The sequence below is a fragment of the Pseudophryne corroboree genome, chromosome 4 (assembly GCF_028390025.1).
Source record: "Pseudophryne corroboree isolate aPseCor3 chromosome 4, aPseCor3.hap2, whole genome shotgun sequence".
Classification (NCBI taxonomy): Eukaryota; Metazoa; Chordata; class Amphibia; order Anura; family Myobatrachidae; genus Pseudophryne; species Pseudophryne corroboree.
In genome coordinates, this window is record NC_086447.1 from 155,721,617 (window position 1) to 155,741,270 (window position 19,654).

General features: G+C 48.6%; 1 protein-coding gene across 2 annotated transcripts in view; it reads right to left on the reverse strand.

Annotated features, from left to right (window-relative positions):
- The window catches only part of SLC35G2 (solute carrier family 35 member G2), a 90,144-nt gene that overhangs the window by 15,345 nt on the left and 55,145 nt on the right, over positions 1-19,654 (reverse strand). Inside the window, exon 1 of one of the 2 annotated variants that reach the window (XM_063915508.1) lies at positions 10,688-10,762. The exons of the other annotated variant lie outside the window; for it this stretch is intronic. The gene's annotated coding sequence lies outside the window, so the exon portion shown is untranslated. Of the gene's footprint in view, positions 1-10,687; positions 10,763-19,654 lie in introns of those variants that run through there. 2 annotated transcript variants of the gene reach the window in all.

Here is a 19,654-nt window from a genome sequence, read left to right on the forward strand (position 1 = left end):
TGGAAGGGCCATCCTGCGTGACACTGCAGTGCCACTCCTAGATGGGCCAGGTGTTTGTGTCGGCCACTAGGGTCGCTTATCTTACTCACACAGCTACCTCATTGCGCCTCTTTTTTTCTTCTTTGCATCATGTGCTGTTTGGGGAGTGTTTTTTGGAAGGGCCATCCTGCGTGACACTGCAGTGCCACTCCTAGATGGGCCAGGTGTTTGTGTCGGCCACTAGGGTCGCTTATCTTACTCACACAGCTACCTCATTGCGCCTCTTTTTTTCTTCTTTGCGTCATGTGCTGTTTGGGGAGTGTTTTTTGGAAGGGCCATCCTGCGTGACACTGCAGTGCCACTCCTAGATGGGCCAGGTGTTTGTGTCGGCCACTAGGGTCGCTTATCTTACTCACACAGCTACCTCATTGCGCCTCTTTTTTTCTTCTTTGCGTCATGTGCTGTTTGGGGAGTGTTTTTTGGAAGGGCCATCCTGCGTGACACTGCAGTGCCACTCCTAGATGGGCCAGGTGTTTGTGTCGGCCACTAGGGTCGCTTATCTTACTCACACAGCTACCTCATTGCGCCTCTTTTTTTCTTCTTTGCGTCATGTGCTGTTTGGGGAGTGTTTTTTGGAAGGGCCATCCTGCGTGACACTGCAGTGCCACTCCTAGATGGGCCAGGTGTTTGTGTCGGCCACTAGGGTCGCTTAGCTTAGTCATCCAGCGACCTCCGTGCAAATTTTAGGACTAAAAATAATATTGTGAGGTGTGAGGTGTTCAGAATAGACTGAAAATGAGTGGAAATTATGGTTTTTGAGGTTAATAATACTTTGGGATCAAAATGACCCCCAAATTCTATGATTTAAGCTGTTTTTTAGTGTTTTTTGAAAAAAACACCCGAATCCAAAACACACCCGAATCCGACAAAAAAAATTCGGTGAGGTTTTGCCAAAACGCGGTCGAACCCAAAACCAAAACACAAAACCCGAAAAATTTCAAGTGCACATCTCTATGTAAAAGTTGTTATAGCTTGATCTGTTTTTGGGGTCCAAGGAGCTCCTGTCGCTTGATCTTCGAGCAATGCCGGCTGCTGGTGAAATAAAGTTTTTTAGTTTTTTTTGCTACATGACATGTGATGTCATGATGTCACCCTGCACCGCTAAAAGGCAGTGGAGATGCAGTGCAAAGTGGAGCAGCCAGAAGAGAGACACTGCGGGGGGATGGCTGTAGCTGTAGAAACAGTGGGGGTCATTCCGAGTTGATCACTTGCTGCCGTTTTTCACAGCGCAGCGAACAGGTTAATACTCCGCATGTGTATGCACCGCAATGCGCACGTGCATCGTACGGGTACAAAGCGGATCGTTGCTGGGCAATGGATTTAATGAAGAATCCATTCGCACAGCCAATTGCAAGGAGACAGACAGGAAGAGGGCGTTTGTGGGTGGCAACTGACCGTTTTCAGGGAGTGCTGGGCGGGTGTCTGGCGTCAATTCCGGGACCAAAAAGACTGAAGTGATCGCAGCGGCTGAGTAAGTCCAGAGCTACTCAGAAACTGTAAAAAACTTTTTCGTCTCGCTCGGCTGCACACGCGAAAATACACTCCCCAGTGGGCGGCGACTATGCGTTCCACGGCTGCAAAAAGTAGCTAGCGAGCGATCAACTCGGAATGAGGGCCATTGTGGGGCTGGATAGTCAGAATGGGGTTAGAGAAACAGAAGTGGACTGGCCAGAGCTGGGGTATGTAAGTATACAAGCAGATATGTTACATAAGATTAGTTTTGAGGATCTGATAAAGACTAAATGAAATTATAAGAAGTAGGAGAAAACTTTTCAAATATAAACAAAGTGAAAGTATAGAAAAATAACCATTTGTTTCATTTTGAAAAATACAATTTTATTTTAGTTTATTCTAGTTTATATTTTGAATTAGATATGTATGAAGGCACCAAAATCTTAAGTGCTTAGGGCCTGTAAAGGTCGTAGGGGCTAATTCATGTTTGATTGCAAATCACAATCCAATCGTAATTTTTGCGTTCGCCCCGTGGGTGCATGTGCAGGGCCCAACAGTAACTATGATTGATTGACAGGCAGAGGCGTTCGCAGGGCAGGAGGGGAGTGGCAACGCTCCTTTTCCAAGGCGGAGATGGAGCATTATGGGGGTGGCGGCAGGAAAACGGAGGCGTGGCGGCGCATATGGGGGCGTGATGTGGGCGTTATTGGGACAGCTGCGTGACATCACATGCAGCATCTCCGATCAAAAAGACGGCGGCGGCCCTCCGGCGCGATCACAATTAGTGTGCAATCGCAGATAGGAGGCGGCGGTCGGCATGCTTGCCAGCCTTGCTCTGCGATGGACAGCCCCCAGCATGAGTGTCAAAGGATTGCAAATTCTGCTAAAAAGCAGAATTTGCAATCCTTACTGAATAAGGTCCTTAACCCGGCCTTGATAGACATCAGCTCATGTGCAAGCCAGAGCTACAAGGGAGGGGGAGGGCACCACCATCTATTTCGCCTCCGGGCACCTGGTATGAACGTACGTCCCTGCTGTCATATCTACAATTCCTCCTGAATGCAGCATTACTGTAGATTCAATTTCCTCACAAGGATGCTAAGTGCTGATAAATATTGTAAGTCCTTGCAAAAGGATTGCCTGTGTGGGATAAAATCTGCTACAAATAAAATCTTCAGCATATAAAGCCGTCTACACTAATGTCCTCAGCTAACTATTCCCATTTGTTAAATTTGACCCCTCTAACATACCCCTATCTTCCTCTCTCGTTACCCACCTTTCAGTTTACAAGAATGTTCCCTTTCACATTTATTACATGTTTTCTGCCCCCCGGACCTGAACCCCTATAGTTAGTGTTAGGGATTTACCAGAGCTGGATTAAGACATTGGGGGGCCCGGGGTACTTAAGACGGGGGGCCCTGAGGTCTAAAACTAAATATATACACACACACACCATACCTCACAACTTTGCTGGCATCTAAGGAGGGACATCAGCGCGCACCGTAACTAGGGGGCGTAGCCTCACGGCAAGTGCGGCAATCGCAAGCCACGCCCCCATTTTCGGCATTATGAGGGCATGGACAGCGCTGTGAGAGCTGCTGGCCATGCCCCCTGTCCCTCTCTGCCAGGAATAGACGCTGTGTGCATGCGCACAGCGTCTATTCACCGCTGCTCTCCTCAGAGCAGCGAGTGACAGGTAGGGATCTCCCAACTGCCCCCCACTCGCGGGACACTGCGACCTGTGGGTGGGACAGTGGAACAGACCGTGAAAAACGGGACTGTCCTGCCAAAATCGGGACAGTTGGGAGGTATGCACACACACACACACACACACACACACACACACACACACACACACACACACACACACACACACGGATTGGGTCTTATATGCCGGCGGTCAGAATACCGACTGCGGCATCCCGATGGTGAGAATCCCAACAGGAGCAAGGTAAGTATACTTTCCTTTCCCTAATTTCCCCCTAACCCTCACTTTTCACAGCAGCCTAAACCTAACCCTCCCACACCCCCGCAGCCTAACCCTACCGGGAGGTGCCTAACCCTAATCCCCTTTCCCGCAGCCTGAACCTAAATCCCCCCCCCCCCTTCCCCACCGCAGCCTAACCATAACCATTCCCAGGGGTGCCTAAACCTAACCCCCCTCCCCACAGTCTAACCCTAACCCTCCCCCTGCAGCTTAAACCTAACCTCCACCCTTGTGGCTTACCTCTCCGATGGGCCTGCAGTCATTCGGGATTCCGTTGGTCGGGATTCTGAGAAGTGTCGGGATTCCGGTGTCGGTATTTTGACTGCCAGGATCCCGACCAGGTCCCATAAAAAAATACAAAAAATGTATATACATACATATACAGTGTGTATGTGTATATGTATATATATATATATATGTGTGTATATATATATATATATATACATACATACACAAATTGAATGTATACCTAAGGATAAAAAAATCAATAAAACCTTACTAATAGGGCAGTGAGTGCCTGAAGGTTCCGCTCTGTCTCTCCAGTCTCCACCCGGCCAGCACACACCCACAGTCCACTGCACACTTCCAGGGAGCTTCCTTCTTCTCTGCAGCCTGCGTGCTCAGCCAGTCACTGAGCCGCAGGCTGCAGCTTACCATCCTATTGGGCGGCTGAGCCGTCACTCAGCAAGAAGCCCAGCCAGCTCTGCAGCGTCAGCGGCTCTGAGCATGACCGCTGGGCTGTCAGTGGGGAGGGGAGCGCAGTGCAGCGGATCGGATTAGAGATCCGATCTGGTGGGTGGCTGGGGGTCCTTTCAGACAGGGGGGCCCGGGGTACTTACCCCCGGAGGCCCCCCCCCCCTTAATCCGGTTCTGGGACTTACCCAATGAGAGGCTACCTTGGCGCGGTGGGTAAGCTCATATCCCTGGCCAGGATTATGCTAAATTCCTCTGGTTATTACAGGTTGAGCTTGTGTGAGATAGTGCACCTGCATCTTTTTTCCCCTTGTATACTGTATCAAGTCTCAAGCAGAGTAGCACCTCATTACTTAATTATGGTGTGCAATCTAGGGCCCCCCTCCTTTCGTAAGTTTTCTAACGTTCCAACTTTCTCCCTCGAGAAAACATTTGAGAGTCTTACCAATCATTTCGGTGTCCTTATTAGCCCAGTTCTGCTGACTGTACACACAGCATTCTTGTTTTTCAAGACTAATCCCTCTATCTAGGATTCCTGCCTGATACACACTCATATTAAAACTCCTTTAGGAACTGTGAAAGTGTACAGCGCAGGTACTCTTCTATAATATGTGCCTACTTTTGCAAAAATACATTTGGGTTTTCAGGTGTAGGTGTCGGAACCAAGGTGTCAGCACCTCTGTTGTGCATACGTTTGCACAGACAGATGGAAGTAGCTGGAAAGACTGGCGACGTTCCTTGTAAGATGTGGATAACAAAAATGAATAGGTTTGCACTGAAGTGCAGAAACAAGACTTCATGGCCCTCATTCCGAGTTGTTCGCTCGCAAGCTGCTTTTAGCAGCATTGCACACGCTAAGCCGCCGCCTACTGAGAGTGAATCTTAGCTTAGCAAAATTGCGAACGAAAGATTCTCTAAATTGCGAATAGAAATTTCTTTGCAGTTTCTGAGTAGCTCGATACTTACTCTTCCAGTGCGATCAGTTCAGTCAGTTTCGTTCCTGGTTTGACGTCACAAACACACCCAGCGTTCGCCCAGACACTCCCCCGTTTCTCCAGCCACTCCCGCGTTTTTCCCAGAAACGGCAGCGTTTTTTCACACACACCCATAAAACGGCCAGTTTCCGCCCAGTAACACCCACTTCCTGTCAATCACACTACGATCACCAGAACGAAGAAAAAACCTCGTAATGCCGTGAGATAAATACCAAACTTCTTAGCAAATTTACCTGGCGCAGTCGCAGTGCGAACATTGCGCATGCGCAATTAGCGGAAAATCGCTGCGTTGCGAAGAAAATTACCGAGCGAACAACTCGGAATGAGGGCCCATGTTGGGTGATTGGATTGTTTAAATGCAAATGAATTTGCCACAACGTCTGCAATCAGTTCTTTAACAAATTTTTTTGATGAGATATTTTGCAAAGCACAAAGGAAAATACTAGCACTATATAAATAAATCATTATCACTATATAACTAAATCATAAACTTTCCACTGTTTAATCTTATGGGTTTTATTATTGTTTATAAGCCAGTAAGGGGGTCATGCCAAGTTGATCGCTCGCTAGCTACTTTTTGCAGCCGTGGAAACGCATAGTCGCCGCCCACAGGGGAGTGTATTTTCGCTTTGCAAGTGTACGAACGCGTGTGCAGCCGAGCGGGACAAAAGTTTTTTGCAATTGCTGAGTAGCTCTGAACTTACTCAGCCATTACGATCACTTCAGTCTTTTTGGTCCCAGAATTTACGTCAGACACCCACCCTGCAAACGCTTGGACACTTCTGCGTTTTTCCAAACACACCCTCTTTCCGTCAATCTCCTTGCGATCGGCTGTGCGAATGGATTCTTCGTTAAATCCATCGCCCAGCTACGATCCGCTTTGTACCCGTATGCCGCGTGTGTACATTGCGGTGCATACACATGCGCATTAGTAACCTGATTGCTGCGCTGCGAAAAACGTCAGCGAGCGATCAACTCGGAATGACCCCTATAGCTGCTGTATAAATTGAGAAGAATGCAGAGAACCTAGTTATTAATGCATGCTTTATTTATTCATATTTTAAAGATTTATATCAGTGACCACCAATCCGTCGTTCGCGAGCTACCGGTAGCTTACCATAGTATTTTCGGTAGCTTGCAAAGCGCACGGGCTTGAGCAGTCACTGTCAGATACTACTGCCTTCAATACTAATATGGAGCCGTCCATCAGGTAATCAGAACTTGCGGACCGGCAGCAATGTCTTCTGACTGGGTGTCAAACCGCGAGCTTTGATTGGCTAACGAGCTGGCGCCATATATCAAATGGCCGCTGGAGAGTGTCACCACGGCGCCCCCCAGGAATTTCAGTGATGGGCAGGAGAGGCGCGTGCTGAGCTGTCCTCCCCTCCCCTCCCTACACACAGGAGCAGAGGTGGTGGCAACAGTGGCGGCAGAAGAAGCCAGCAAGGGTGAGCACTACTGGGGGCATTATATCTGGCACTGCCGGGGGCATTACAACTGGTACTGCCAGGCACATTACATCTGGCACTGCTGGGGGGGGGGGGGCATTATATCTTGCACTGCTGGGGCATGACATCTGGTACTGCTGGGGGCATGACATCTGGCACTGCTGGAGGGCATTACATCTGGCACTGCTGGGGGCATTACATCTGGCACTGCTGGAGGGCATTACATCTGGCATGGCTGGGGACATTATATTTGTCACTGCTGGAGGGCATTATATCTAGCACTGCTGGGCGGCATTACATCTGGCACTGCTTGGGGGGGAATTACATCTGGCACTGCTAGGGGTATTATATCTGGCACTACTGGGGGGAATTATATCTGGCACTGCTGGGAGCATTACGTGTTTCTGGCACTGCTGGGATCATTAAATTTTTCTGGCACTGCTGGGGGTATTATGTGTAACTATTATATAGTTGCAAGGCCACACCCACTTTCACAGCATTGGTGGGATGCAGGAATCGCATATAGGGATTACCTGCCTGAGCAAGCAAGAGGCAGCAGCAGAAGGAACATTCGGTTATTAGACAATTTTTATTTTTAACATTTTTTAGTAGCTCTTTCAGAGGTTTCATTTTTCTCAAGTAGCTCACACCCCAAGGGAGACCACTGATTTATATAAACATGAGTTTGATAAGATTGAGCAGACTATATTAAACTTTATCAGCAGCAGAGGAGTTAAGGTGCCCACACACTAGGACAATATCCTGCCTTTTGTCACGATATTGACGCATCGGGCTGACGTAGTCGACCACATTATGGGGGTAATTCCAAGTTGATCGCAGCAGGAACTTTTTTAGCAGTTGGGCAAAACCATGGAGGTCATTCCGAGTCGTTCGCTCGGAAAATTTCTTCGCATCGCAGCGTTTTTCCGCTTAGTGCGCATGCGCAATGTCCGCACTGCGACTGCGCCAAGTAAATTTGCTATGAAGTTTGGATTTTTACTCACCGCTTTTTCTTCGCTCAGGCGATCGAAGCGTGATTGACAGGAAATGGGTGTTACTGGGCGGAAACAGGCCGTTTTATAGGCGTGTGGGAAAAAACGCTACCGTTTCCGGAAAAAATGCGTGAGTGGCTGGAGAAACGGAGGAGTGTCTGGGCGAACGCTGGGTGTGTTTGTGACGTCAAACCAGGAACGATAAGCACTGAACTGATCGCAGATGCTGAGTAAGTCTGAAGCTACTCTGAAACTGCTACGAGATGTGTAATCGCAATATTGCGAATCTTTCGTTTGCAATTTTAAGAAGCTAAGATTCACTCCCAGTAGGCGGCGGCTTAGCGTGTGCAATACTGCTAAAATCGCCTTGCGAGCGAACAACTCGGAATGAGGGCCCATGTGCACTGCAGGGGAGGCAGATATAACATGTGCAGAGAGAGTTAGATTTGGGTGTGGTGTGTTCAATCTGCAATCTAAATTGCAATGTAAATATAAAGCAGCCAGTATTTACCCTGCACAGAAATAAAATAACCCACCCAAATCTAACTCTCTCTGCACATGTTATATCAGCCTCTCCTGCAGTGCACATGGGCCCTCATTCCGAGTTGTTCGCTCGCAAGGCGATTTTAATAGAGTTACACACGCTAAGCCGCCGCCTACTGGGAGTGTATCTTAGCTTCTTAAAATTGCGAACGATGTATTCGCAATATTGCGATTACAAACTACTTAGCAGTTTCAGAGTAGCTCCAGACTTACTCGGCATCTGCGATCAGTTCAGTGCTTGTCGTTCCTGGTTTGACGTCATAAACACACCCAGCGTTCGCCCAGACACTCCTCCGTTTCTCCAGCCACTCCTGCGTTTTTTCCGGAAACGGTAGCGTTTTTATCCACACGCCCATAAAACGCCGTGTTTCCGCCCAGTAACACCCATTTCCTGTCAATCACACTACGATCGCCGGAGCGAAGAAAAAGCCGTGAGTAAAAAAACTATCTTCATAGCAAAATTACTTGGCGCAGTCGCAGTGCGAACATTGCGCATGCGTACTAAGCAGAAAAACGCTGCGATGCGAAGAAAATTACCGAGCGAACGACTCGGAATGAGGGCCATGGTTTTGCCCATTGCTAACAAAGATCCTGCTGCAATCAACTTGGAATTACCCCCTATGTGTAGTCCACTTATGATTGCGATCAGAGGCGTGCTCCCGGGGGTTGTAAGCAGGGTTTTCAGGTCTTACCTGCACAGGTAAGAAGTGGCCATGTTGCTTTCGATGATGTGCTTTAATGTTAGGTCGCATGCGATCTAACGTTAGCAAATCGTGAGTGAGGTGACCTTTAATCACGATACCGTGAGTCCAAGAACTGCCGGTGGTTGGCGGGGAGTTTAAGGGGTATCGCATGCGACAGAGCACATGCTAGTACACTCTTCCTAGTGTATGGGCACCTTTACATGGTCAAATAAGCAAATATTGGTGGCAGGTGTACAGAGGATTTACTCATAATAATAGGTGTAAAATATTAATGCTATTAGCTGCTGTATGATATATATTTATCACAGGGACGTGCAGTCAGGGGAGGCAGGGGAGGCAGTGCCTCCCCAGTGATTAATTATTAAAATAATACAAAGAAGATACTTATGACACATATTCACATATTCTCTGTCATAAGTATCGTCTTTATTTTATTTTAATAATTTTAACTCATTAAACAAGTTTGGGAGGCACTGATAGCAGTGCCTCCCGTAGATAATGGGAACGGGGAGAGAGCGAGGAGGGGGGAGGGAGGGGCAGGCACTGGGCTGTTAAAGCCCATTGAAATAAGGGAAGAAAGCTGCACCTATAGAAGTGCCTCGCTGACAGGGATGGGCTTTCATCCCACATCAAAGCACATCCCTGTCAGCAAGGCAGAAATGATTGGACAGCGGATCCAGTGTGTGTGGCCCCTTGTCAGTGTGATAGTGTGTATGGACCCTGGTCAGTGTGACAGTGTGTATGGACCCTGGTCAGTGTGACAGTGTGTATGGACCCTGGTCAGTGTGACAGTGTGTATGGACCCTGGTCAGTGTGATAGTGTGTATGGACCCTGGTCAGTGTGACAGTGTGCATGGACCCTGGTCAGTGTGACAATGTGTGAGGGTCCAGGTCATTGTGAGAGTGTGTGTGGCCCCTGGTGAGTGTGATAATGTGTGTGGCTCCTAGTCAGTGTGACAGTGTGTGAGGGTCCAGGTCATTGTGAGAGTGTGTGTGGCCCTAGAGCTGGGATGATGCATGTGAGCTCCGGCAGTCATGACATCAAATCCCCCTCTGCCCCAGCTGGTTAGGCACATCCCACCTCCGGTGTCTGCTGAGGCCTGCCGCCTGCTGTTTGGCCTCTGTGCTGAAGAATCAAACAGCGACCCTGGAGGTGAGGGAGATGCAGCAGCTGCAGCTAGAAGGGGAGTTCCGGACCCGTGGCTGTTCATCCTACCCCCTGACACCACTGCTGGGTGCTGTAGGCTGTGCTGGCCGTGGGGGGCATAACCCTGCTGCTGGGGCTGCAGAGGGAGCTGGTGGCTGGGCTCCTATACCATGGAGGCTGGGTATGAATAGTCACAGCGTCCACCAGGAGAAGTGATGAGTAATCAGGAAGGGCTGGGCTGATATGAGAAGCACTGCCATAGGTGGCTGGTCCCTGGGCATGTATATATCTGCTAGGCCTGGCTCCCTGACTCCTGTGATTGGGTCACATACTGTATAAAAAAAAAAGCATGGTGCATAGGGTGGCATGATGGGCTGGCCCCATAGCAAGCACACCCCTTGCACCCTCTATAGTTACACCACTGCTCTGTAATATGTGTATCTGCATATCTGAAAGAAATGTGATGTTCTGCAATGTCCTGACACCCCAGCTTTTACTGTGTCTGTATGTTGTTAGTGGTGCGCTCATATATCCTTAGTTGCTGTTCCGTATCTCCGCTATGATAGTATCAGCATATTATTCCTGAGTGAGAGTATGTGCGAGGTGATTAGTTATCTGTACAACGTGATAATCAGTCAGTATTAGGAGGGGGGTGACCGGGACTGTGCGACTATGACTTTTGCCCACCGCTGCAGGACTCTGAGGGTGGTGGGGTCACCAGGACACTGTGGCACTGCGTACTCGCCATGCCTAGAATCCTTTCGCCCGTCAGCCGCGCTGCTACAGAGCTACTTCCGGTCTTGCGAGATGATGACATCATCTCACAAGTCTTTCCCTACAATAGGCAGATCCGTGCACACAGTGAGGATCCGTACAGTGTCGGTGACTCCCCTCCTGCCCCCACAGACACACACCCCCACTTCCCCCACCAGGAAGCAAACTGCCAGGCCCGGAACCTGAGGGCGGCTCAGTACTAATAAAAAAAAAAGAGAGAAAAGGTGCAGTGGGATTGCTTGCTGAGCTGGCGGGGCCTCATAGCATTTGTATTCTTTGCACCGTCTATAGTTCCGCCACTGCTGAAGTGTATTGATAAGTCCACTGCCTCCATACTGGATTTCCAACTCAGGAACTGCATCCAGTAAAGTCACCTCGACTTGGATTGATAGAACTTGTTGAGTTTTTGAATTTAGCTTGATTTTAAAATAAGCTTGTTTATCCATGATGAATGATGTGGATATACTGAGATACTGAAGATATGTGTGGAAAAGCCTATTTGTGGCAGCTAGTGGAAGTTAATCAAAATGTATACCTAGAAGAGAGACCCCTGGGGATCACAAACTGTACCTGTCAAAACATTTGAAAACAAAAGTCACACCTCTGTTCAAGTAGGTCACATTAATTTAGGATGCAGGGCAGGAGCCTTTGCAGACGTCCATCCAGGTCACTCTGCAATCAGGTATGTCATAGCCAAAGCTGAGAAATTGGCTGCAATGGGACAGGTCCCCAAAACATGAAATCTGTTATCATCCATTAGATAAAATGAACTACATGAGCAAAGTGAATACAGGGAAGAGCCTTGAGAACATTTCATACACATTTAGGATTCTGCACACTAGATCAATGTACCAGTTACTTTGTATTCTTGACATACTATGAATTTGCATTGAAAGATGTTGTTAATAATAAAATGAATACAAGGCCATTAGTGGCAGCTGCTGGTATTACTGATAGGTGAATTCATTCACAAATCGGTGCAGATTTTGCTAAAGGTTTAGTAAATGGTTAAACCCATTAGACAATTGGGAAATGCCGTCCTGTTTAAAAGCAGTGGTGGCCAGTAGCAGCCTATCCCTGCTGCTTTATTATTATGTCCTTTTTAGCATCATTAAGTACAGTAAATAAAAAAAACAACAACAACATTTGAATGATTTCCCTTTGACAGTGAAGGGTTAAAACAAATAAATAAACAATAAAATAAAAAAAATGTCTCTATACCTCCTAGCCGAATCCTTATACAGCCCCAATGCTTAGGCAGTGTACACTGGTTTGTGCTCTAATCAATGATGACCAAACACGCAGTTTCCAGGTGGACGGGAAACTGAACAGGTGCAGAACGCATCACAGGGATGCGAACGCCTCTGCCTGATTCATGGGAGAGGGATGGTGGCGGCCGAGGTTGCTGGAAACAGGGGGGTGTCTCCCCCGTATTCCGGGAGTGGTGAGGCTAAGGACTTCATCGCCAGATGCAGTTTGCATGGCCTCGCAAGTCGCCCTGAGGTGGCAAGCCTGAGCTTACTCAGCCTGCATCGCAGTTGAACATCGCGACCAATGGTCGCGATGTTCCTCCCAGTTGTGATCGCATCACAAATGCAGGAAGAAGGTGATATGCACCTCCTCCCGCATTTGCATTGGTGTGGATTACATTTGCAATGCTTTCAATTGCAATCCATGCTGAATTAGGCCCTCTGTTGTTTATTATATCAGTGTAATTAAAATAAATCCATACCTGACCACCGCAAAAGAAGTGTAAAATTGAAAGACCAAATGGATGCAGGGAAAAGGGTGCCATAGAGTGCCTATATATGACCAGTATTACTGGGTGCCTCTTACATGCTCCTGCAGCACCTCAGCAGTGTCTTTTACCTCACTGCTCCATCAGCATTATCACCTTGCTGCCGGCAGTGCATACATGCACTGTCAGGGACCTCCAGTATCAGAGAAGCCTTGACGTTGGCCTGGAGGCTTAACCGTATCTTTGCAAATATATGTTACAAAGATCTCTGAATAATCTACCACCATGTAGTGTGCAACTTGTATTGCTAATACCCCTCCCTTTCAAGCACCTGAGGGGTATTATTAAACTGAATGAGTAGATTCCATTTTATATTGCAGTTCTGAGAGGCACAAATGAGATCAGCTTTTGGAGAGCATACTGGTTCTTTTAGTGCCACTTGGAGGACCTAGGGGTGACTTGGCTCTCATTTTAGATATCTTTTGTAAGTGCTATTATCATGTGGCCTTAGATTAGAAAATTATATGGTCCAGAATGGGTACTGTTACAATGCAGTGTTAGGGACCTCCAGAATCAGAGAATCCTTGGCGTTGGCCTAGAGGGGTAACCATATCTTTGCAAATACATGTAACTAATATATCTGAATTCTCTACCATGAAAATATTATTGCTAGTACCCCTTGGGGTGCTGTGGAAAACATGTTTTGTGTATTTTTCTTGTTTAGAAGGGATCCGTTCAATTTGCCAGCTATTGGGATCCCAGCGGTCAGGATACTGACGCCGGAAGCCCGCAAGCTAACAATGCCACCAGCCAAAATCATGACAAAATTGGACTATTCCCACTCATGGGTGTCCACAACACCCATAGAGTGGGAATAGATCCTGTGGCAAACGCAGCGAGCTACTGAGCCCACAAGGGGATTCCTAGCGCTTGCCCTGCTGCTGTCATCCTGGCGGATGGGATGCCATTGTATGTATTCCATTTATAATAACCCCTCCCAAGTACCTGAGGGGTATTACTAAACTGAATGAGCAGCTTCCATTTTATATTACAGTGCACACTCTCCCAGAAGTTGCGGGAGACTCATGATTTTTTGGGTAGATCCACGCATACCCGAAAGTGTGGGTATAACTCCCGCCTGCTTCCTAGGGAAGCGGATTAGCCAGATAATGCAGGGACATTTGTGGGCCAAAATGAAGGGGGTGGACCTAAAATGATGCGAATCACCATCATATTAGCCCCGCTCATTTCTCGAGGACCCGTGATTCACATTCATTGTCGGAGGGGCCTAATGACCCGGAAGCCTGGCCCTGTCCCTCAAGTACCCCTTCTGCTTTCCACAATATAAATAAATGACGCTACGTAGCTGTCACCATAACGGCACATAGATGTAATTTAAAGGGAATTATAATGTTATAAAGGACTTGTCATTTCTGTCATTAACATCTTTTCCAGGATTATTTAGCAAAAACCAAGTGGCCAAGGCAGCAGAGCAATTCTTAGTTTCCCGGTGATACTGGCTGGGAGCCGAAACCAGCAACATACTGCAGTCCCGGCCAACCGTGGGTTCTTTGGTAAATAAGAAGCCTGGTCTTGAGCTTTCAGGTGCTTCAGAGACATCCTTCAGTTCAGAGTTAGGTGGCCACAGCGACTCTGGGAGGTGGGGGTAGAAGGTCATGGGTGCCGGAGCTCGCAGCACCACCCCGACTTTGGGGCCACACACACTATCACTATGACCTGGGCCACACACACTGTCACTCTGACCAGGCAACTCACTCACCGTCACACTGACCAGGGACCACTCACATTCCCACACTGGCCAAGAGTCACACACACTGTCACACTGACCAGGCCACTCACATTGTCACTCTACCCACACCTTACCCACTCTGGTGGAGACCTGGGTTGGGGGCCCCTTAAAGATTTTGCTTTGTGGACAACAAAGTTCTAGTTAAGTCCCTGTACTTCAGTAATCCATCTGGCTTCATTTGACCTAGTACTCATACATATATCCAGGGGTTAAAGTGAGCTGGAACGGGGCGGAACTGCGTTCCGTCAGTTCCACTTGGAGACGGAACGCAGTTCGGGCTTACCTAAACCGATGTGTCCCCAGCGACGCACAGGGAGATGAGGGGCGCCCGCTGAGATTGTGTTACCAGCGGGCGCCCGTCTCTCCTCTACACCGAATGCCGGAGGCAGGAGCTCAGTACTGAGCTCCGGCTTCCGGCGCTGTCACTGTGCGGCGGGCGCTATGGGAGAGACGTCAGTCATGACGTCCCTCTCATAGTGCTGAGGAGCGGATGCCAAGAGAGGAGGACTTCAGCGGTCTGGAAGCAGGAGCGGGGCTCGTGAGTATGGCGTGTTTTTTTCTTCTTTAGTGCAGCGGCGCATCTACTGGGGAGGGCATTACTACTGGGGGGCAGGCATCAACAAGGGGCATTACTACAGGGGGGGCATTACTACTGGGGCAAACTACTGGGGTACATTATTACTGGGGGGCATTTACTGGGGGCAAACTACTGGAGGACATTATTACTGGGGGCCAACTACAAGGGGGCAAACTACTGGGGGTAGGCTACAAGGGGGCAAGCTACTGGGGGCAAGCTACAAGGGGGCAAGCTACTGGGGGCAAACTACAAAGGGGCTAACTACTGGGGGCAAACTACAGGAGGGCATTACTACTGTCGGCGTAACTACAGGGGCATTACTAGTTGGGGGCTAAATTGCAGGGGGGCTAAACTACTGGGGGCATAACTACAGGGGCCAAACTACTGGGGGCATTACTACTGGGGGCCAAACTACAAGGGGGGGCATAACTACAGGGGATAAACTACTGGAGGCATAACTACAGGGGCTAAACTACAAGGGGGCAAACTACAGGGGGGCATTACTACTGGCGGCTAAACTACAAGCAGGCAAACTACTGGGGGCATTACCACTGGGAGGCTAAACTAAAGGGGGGGGGGGGGTAAACTACTGGGGTCATAACTGCAGGGGCATTACCACTAAGGGCATAATTACTAGGGTGCTAAACGACTGGGGGCATTACTACAGGCAACATTACTACTGGGGGCAATACTACACAGGGGCATTACCATTAAGGGCATTACTGCTGGGGGCCCTACTAATGAGGGCATTGTAAAGGGAGCACTTCATAAGGGGCATCACTCCTGGGGACATAAGGGGCACTACTATTGCGGGCATTGCATAAGGGGCACCACTACTATGGGGTCTATATAAGGGGCACTACCACTGTGGGCACTACCAGTACAGTGGACATTGCACTACTACTGTGGGCATTGTATAAGAAGCGCTACTGTGGTGGGCATTATGTGTATTACTGGGTGCTACTACTGTGGGCATTATTACTATTGTGTGACCACGCCCTATTCTTTTGGAGACCACGCCCCTTTTTTTGCGGCGAGCGCAATACCTTAATTACTTGGGCACCGTGGGGAGGGGGTGAGTTCCACCACCTCTCTAGGACCACTTTACGCACTGCATATACACTCGTTATTATACTGCATGTGCAATATTCCATAGATAGAATCCAATCATGTTTTAAACTGTATGTACTGTATTGCTACATTGTGCATGTTTGCACCTAGAGAAGTAAATAAACCCTAATGAATTTAAATGGTTAAAGGCTCAGAGATTTGCCAGCACTAGGAAAGACAGTGCCTTCCATTGCAACTTCTTAATAACTAGGTTATTCATCGCGCCCTACGGGCGCTCTTCACACCATCGTAAGGGGCTACGACCTCTTAACCCTTGCACACCCTTGTGGCATGCAATATTTGTATTACAGTATATGGAGTATTACCGCCAATCATAATTGTGTGAGTGGTTAAATATTGCACGGACAAAGGGCGTGAGATGGTTAAGGGATCGTAGCCACTTGCAACGGTGTGAACAGCGCATGCAGGGCCTGATGAATCACCTAGTAGGTGCTGTGGTTGGGGGAGTGGCAGGTGTAGGGGAGACACTGATGGGGGAGAGGGTGGTTGCGGGGGTGTCGTGGGTGGGGGAGGGGCACCCACGTGGGTGCCGCGGTTGGAGGTCTGGAGGTACCGTGGGTGCGGGCCGCGGGTGGGGGAGGGGCTGGTGCGGTGGTGCCGCAGGTGTGGGGGGTGCCGCGGGTGGGGGTTGCGGTGGTGCAGTGGGTGGGGGAGGGGCGGGTGCGGGGGTGCTGCGGGTGGGGGAGGGGGTCCGGAGCCAACACGGATGGTGGAGGGTGTGTGTGAGGGTGCGGCAGATGGGGCCCAGCTGTACTGTGAGTGGGGGAGGGGTGGGTAATGCTTCTCCTGCTTCTCCTCCTGGAAGCAGCTAAGCTGCTGTCCTCCCTTTGGCAGTGGCTCACCCGGAGACTCGAATAGCAGCCAAGCAGCCAGTCATTATTGTTAGTGCCGGTGTCCCAATGCGACGCATTACAGGGAAGAAGATGCACTCAATAAACTACAGCTCCCAGCAGCCCTTAGCGCCGGAATGCTTTGGCGCTGCAGCCACCACACATCTATGGTGGTGGCCGCAGCAGCTTTTGTTCCACCTGCGCCACGGCCAAAGAGTGGGGATTGTTGATGCCGGTGGGGGCAGGTGGACTGGCAGCAGGACATAGGACACTGCAATAAAAGGATTTCCCCCCCTATCTACAGCACAGTGACTTGCTGCAGATGCAGTGGCATACCCTCCAGCTGGACCTTTTTGGCGGGTACAGTACCTTTTTTTATTGTCTGTAGCGATTTTTGGCTCTCCAAACTTCCATTGAAAGTCTAGGAAAAGGGGCGTGGCGATGCCACTTTACCCGTGGCCATGTCCCCTTTTTCGAATTTGTACAGATTTTTATGTGTAAATTGTTGGAGGGTATGTTGCTGAAGATGCAGTGGGCCTATTTTGGGGGTGTGGGCCTGGAGCTGCAGCTCCATCAGCCCCATCGTTAATCCTGCTCTGGGAACACACAGCAGCCAAAGGGCAAAGCCTCCCATTGAATGTAACCTGTGTGGGAGGGTGTTTCTCGCCCAATCAGCTGTGGACTGGGTGTGATAGACCTGCTGCTAACCCAATGAGAGCTCCTAGCCACGCCCAGCGTTATACACATAGGCACAGAATCATAGATCTGTGCTATTATATAGCAGATCCTATGTACAGCATTGCAGGATATGTTTGCGCTATATAAATAAGTGTTGTTGCTGTTAATACTAATACTACTTCGCTTTCGTCAATGTCTGTTATTACTCAGCGGAACTCATTTTACAAAGACAGTAGTGGCATATAATATGGTGATGTATATTTTATATTGTACACGTTGATCACAAAATGCCTTTGTACACATTTTCTGTAAACACAAAAAGATGTTTGGGGTTACTAACTCATGAGCACGCCACGCAAAGCTGCCCACGGGAGAAGCCTAAAATGAAGAAATGGGAGCGCACATACAAAGCTGCTTGTTTGAATGCAGTCAAAAATATTTATTTCATAATCCATCTTCATTAAAACAAATAAAATATGAACAAGAACAATGGATATGCAGGTGTACAATATACAGAATAAAATGCAGATTGCACACATCTAGCTATGTTTTAGATCAATAACTGTAGACTTGCTCTTTGGTAGATCATAAATATATGTGAAGTTTAAGCAGCAGGAAAGTCAATCAATAATATATTCACATCTGTATGGTACCTGATTAAGACGTGACTGAGACTTTTCAAAAGCAAATGTGAAGATGCTGCTCAAAATAGTCAAATGATGACCGTACGTGATGTGATGTTATTAGTCAACACTCAACACCTCTACCCTGCATGGGGTAGGATATCAGCTAGTTCTTACCAATTGGCTGTGTGATTTATCTGTTGCTGCACACTGTATGGTTACTGTATGGTTACTGGGCACACCACGGTGGCTGTTGGTGCTATGCCCCAAGGAAGAGGGACCACTGCTCCTGGGCCACAGCACTTACAGCCGCTAACGCTGCCTAGTCTGCCAGAGAACGTTGTTGAACACACAGTCTGCTGCTTCCGGAATTTGGGGGCATCTGGTTTGCTTTCCACCTGCATTCCAAAGATTCAGCTGACACGTTTCTCTGCCTCGATGCACAGTGGTTTCATCAGAAGTTAGTTGGCATGTTGTTAAGGGCCGTATTCGCGGCCCGATTTGGGGAGAGGTGTGCTGAGCGAACTGCTCAGCGATGTGTGCTGAGCATGCGGGGGGTTGGGGGAAGGAACGCTCAGTTCACCCAGCGGGTGAAATGAGCGACCTGCTAGATTGAGCCTGCATGCAGGCCAATCTAGCAACAGCGATAGCGATGCGCGGGGCTGCGCATCGCTATCGTTGAGGGGGGTACACACGGAGAGATCATGGTTAAAATCTAAGCAATCTGGTCAGATTGCTTAGATTTTAAGCAGCGATCGCTTCATGAGTACCCCCCTTTAGAGTCTCCTTATATCCCTTCAGGGGACTGCCGATTCATTGTCATTAAGCCTGCTGGATTTTAACTGTTTCATTGCCTTTGAAATGCAACTGTGCAGGTATTTATCCACCCTGCAGTACCATCAGGGAGGCGTCTGATTGACTCCAAATTTATTCTGCAGCAGGACAATGACCCCAAACATACAGCCAATGTCATTAAGAACTAGTGATGTGCACCGGAAATTTTTCGGGTTTTGTGTTTTGGTTTTGGGTTCGGTTCCGCGTCCGTGTTTTGGATTCGGACGCGTTTTGGCAAAACCTCACCGAAAAATTTTTGACGGATTCGGGTGTGTTTTGGATTCGGGTGTTTTTTTCAAAAAACCTGACAAAGCCTTTTGGATTGCTTTATCGTATAAACAACCCTTTATGAGGTCTAAGAACACTGTACGCTGAATGCGTGAGAAGTACCGTAAAGGTACGCTATTTGCGTATCGATCGCTTAGCCGTGATCGAGACGCTCAGGCGTCACGTTTACTCACGAGTAAATGATCACAGGCAGGCACGCTATTGGCTATAGACAAACGTAATGCTTCGCTATGGCGTAGCGGACGCTTGAGACCACGAGGAGGTCACCAGCGGCGCAGACGCTCACAACGCTAAACCTTGATATCTATATCTTTGACAATGAAATACACAGAATACCTTAATGTGAATACAGGGTGTAAGTGCAACCTTGT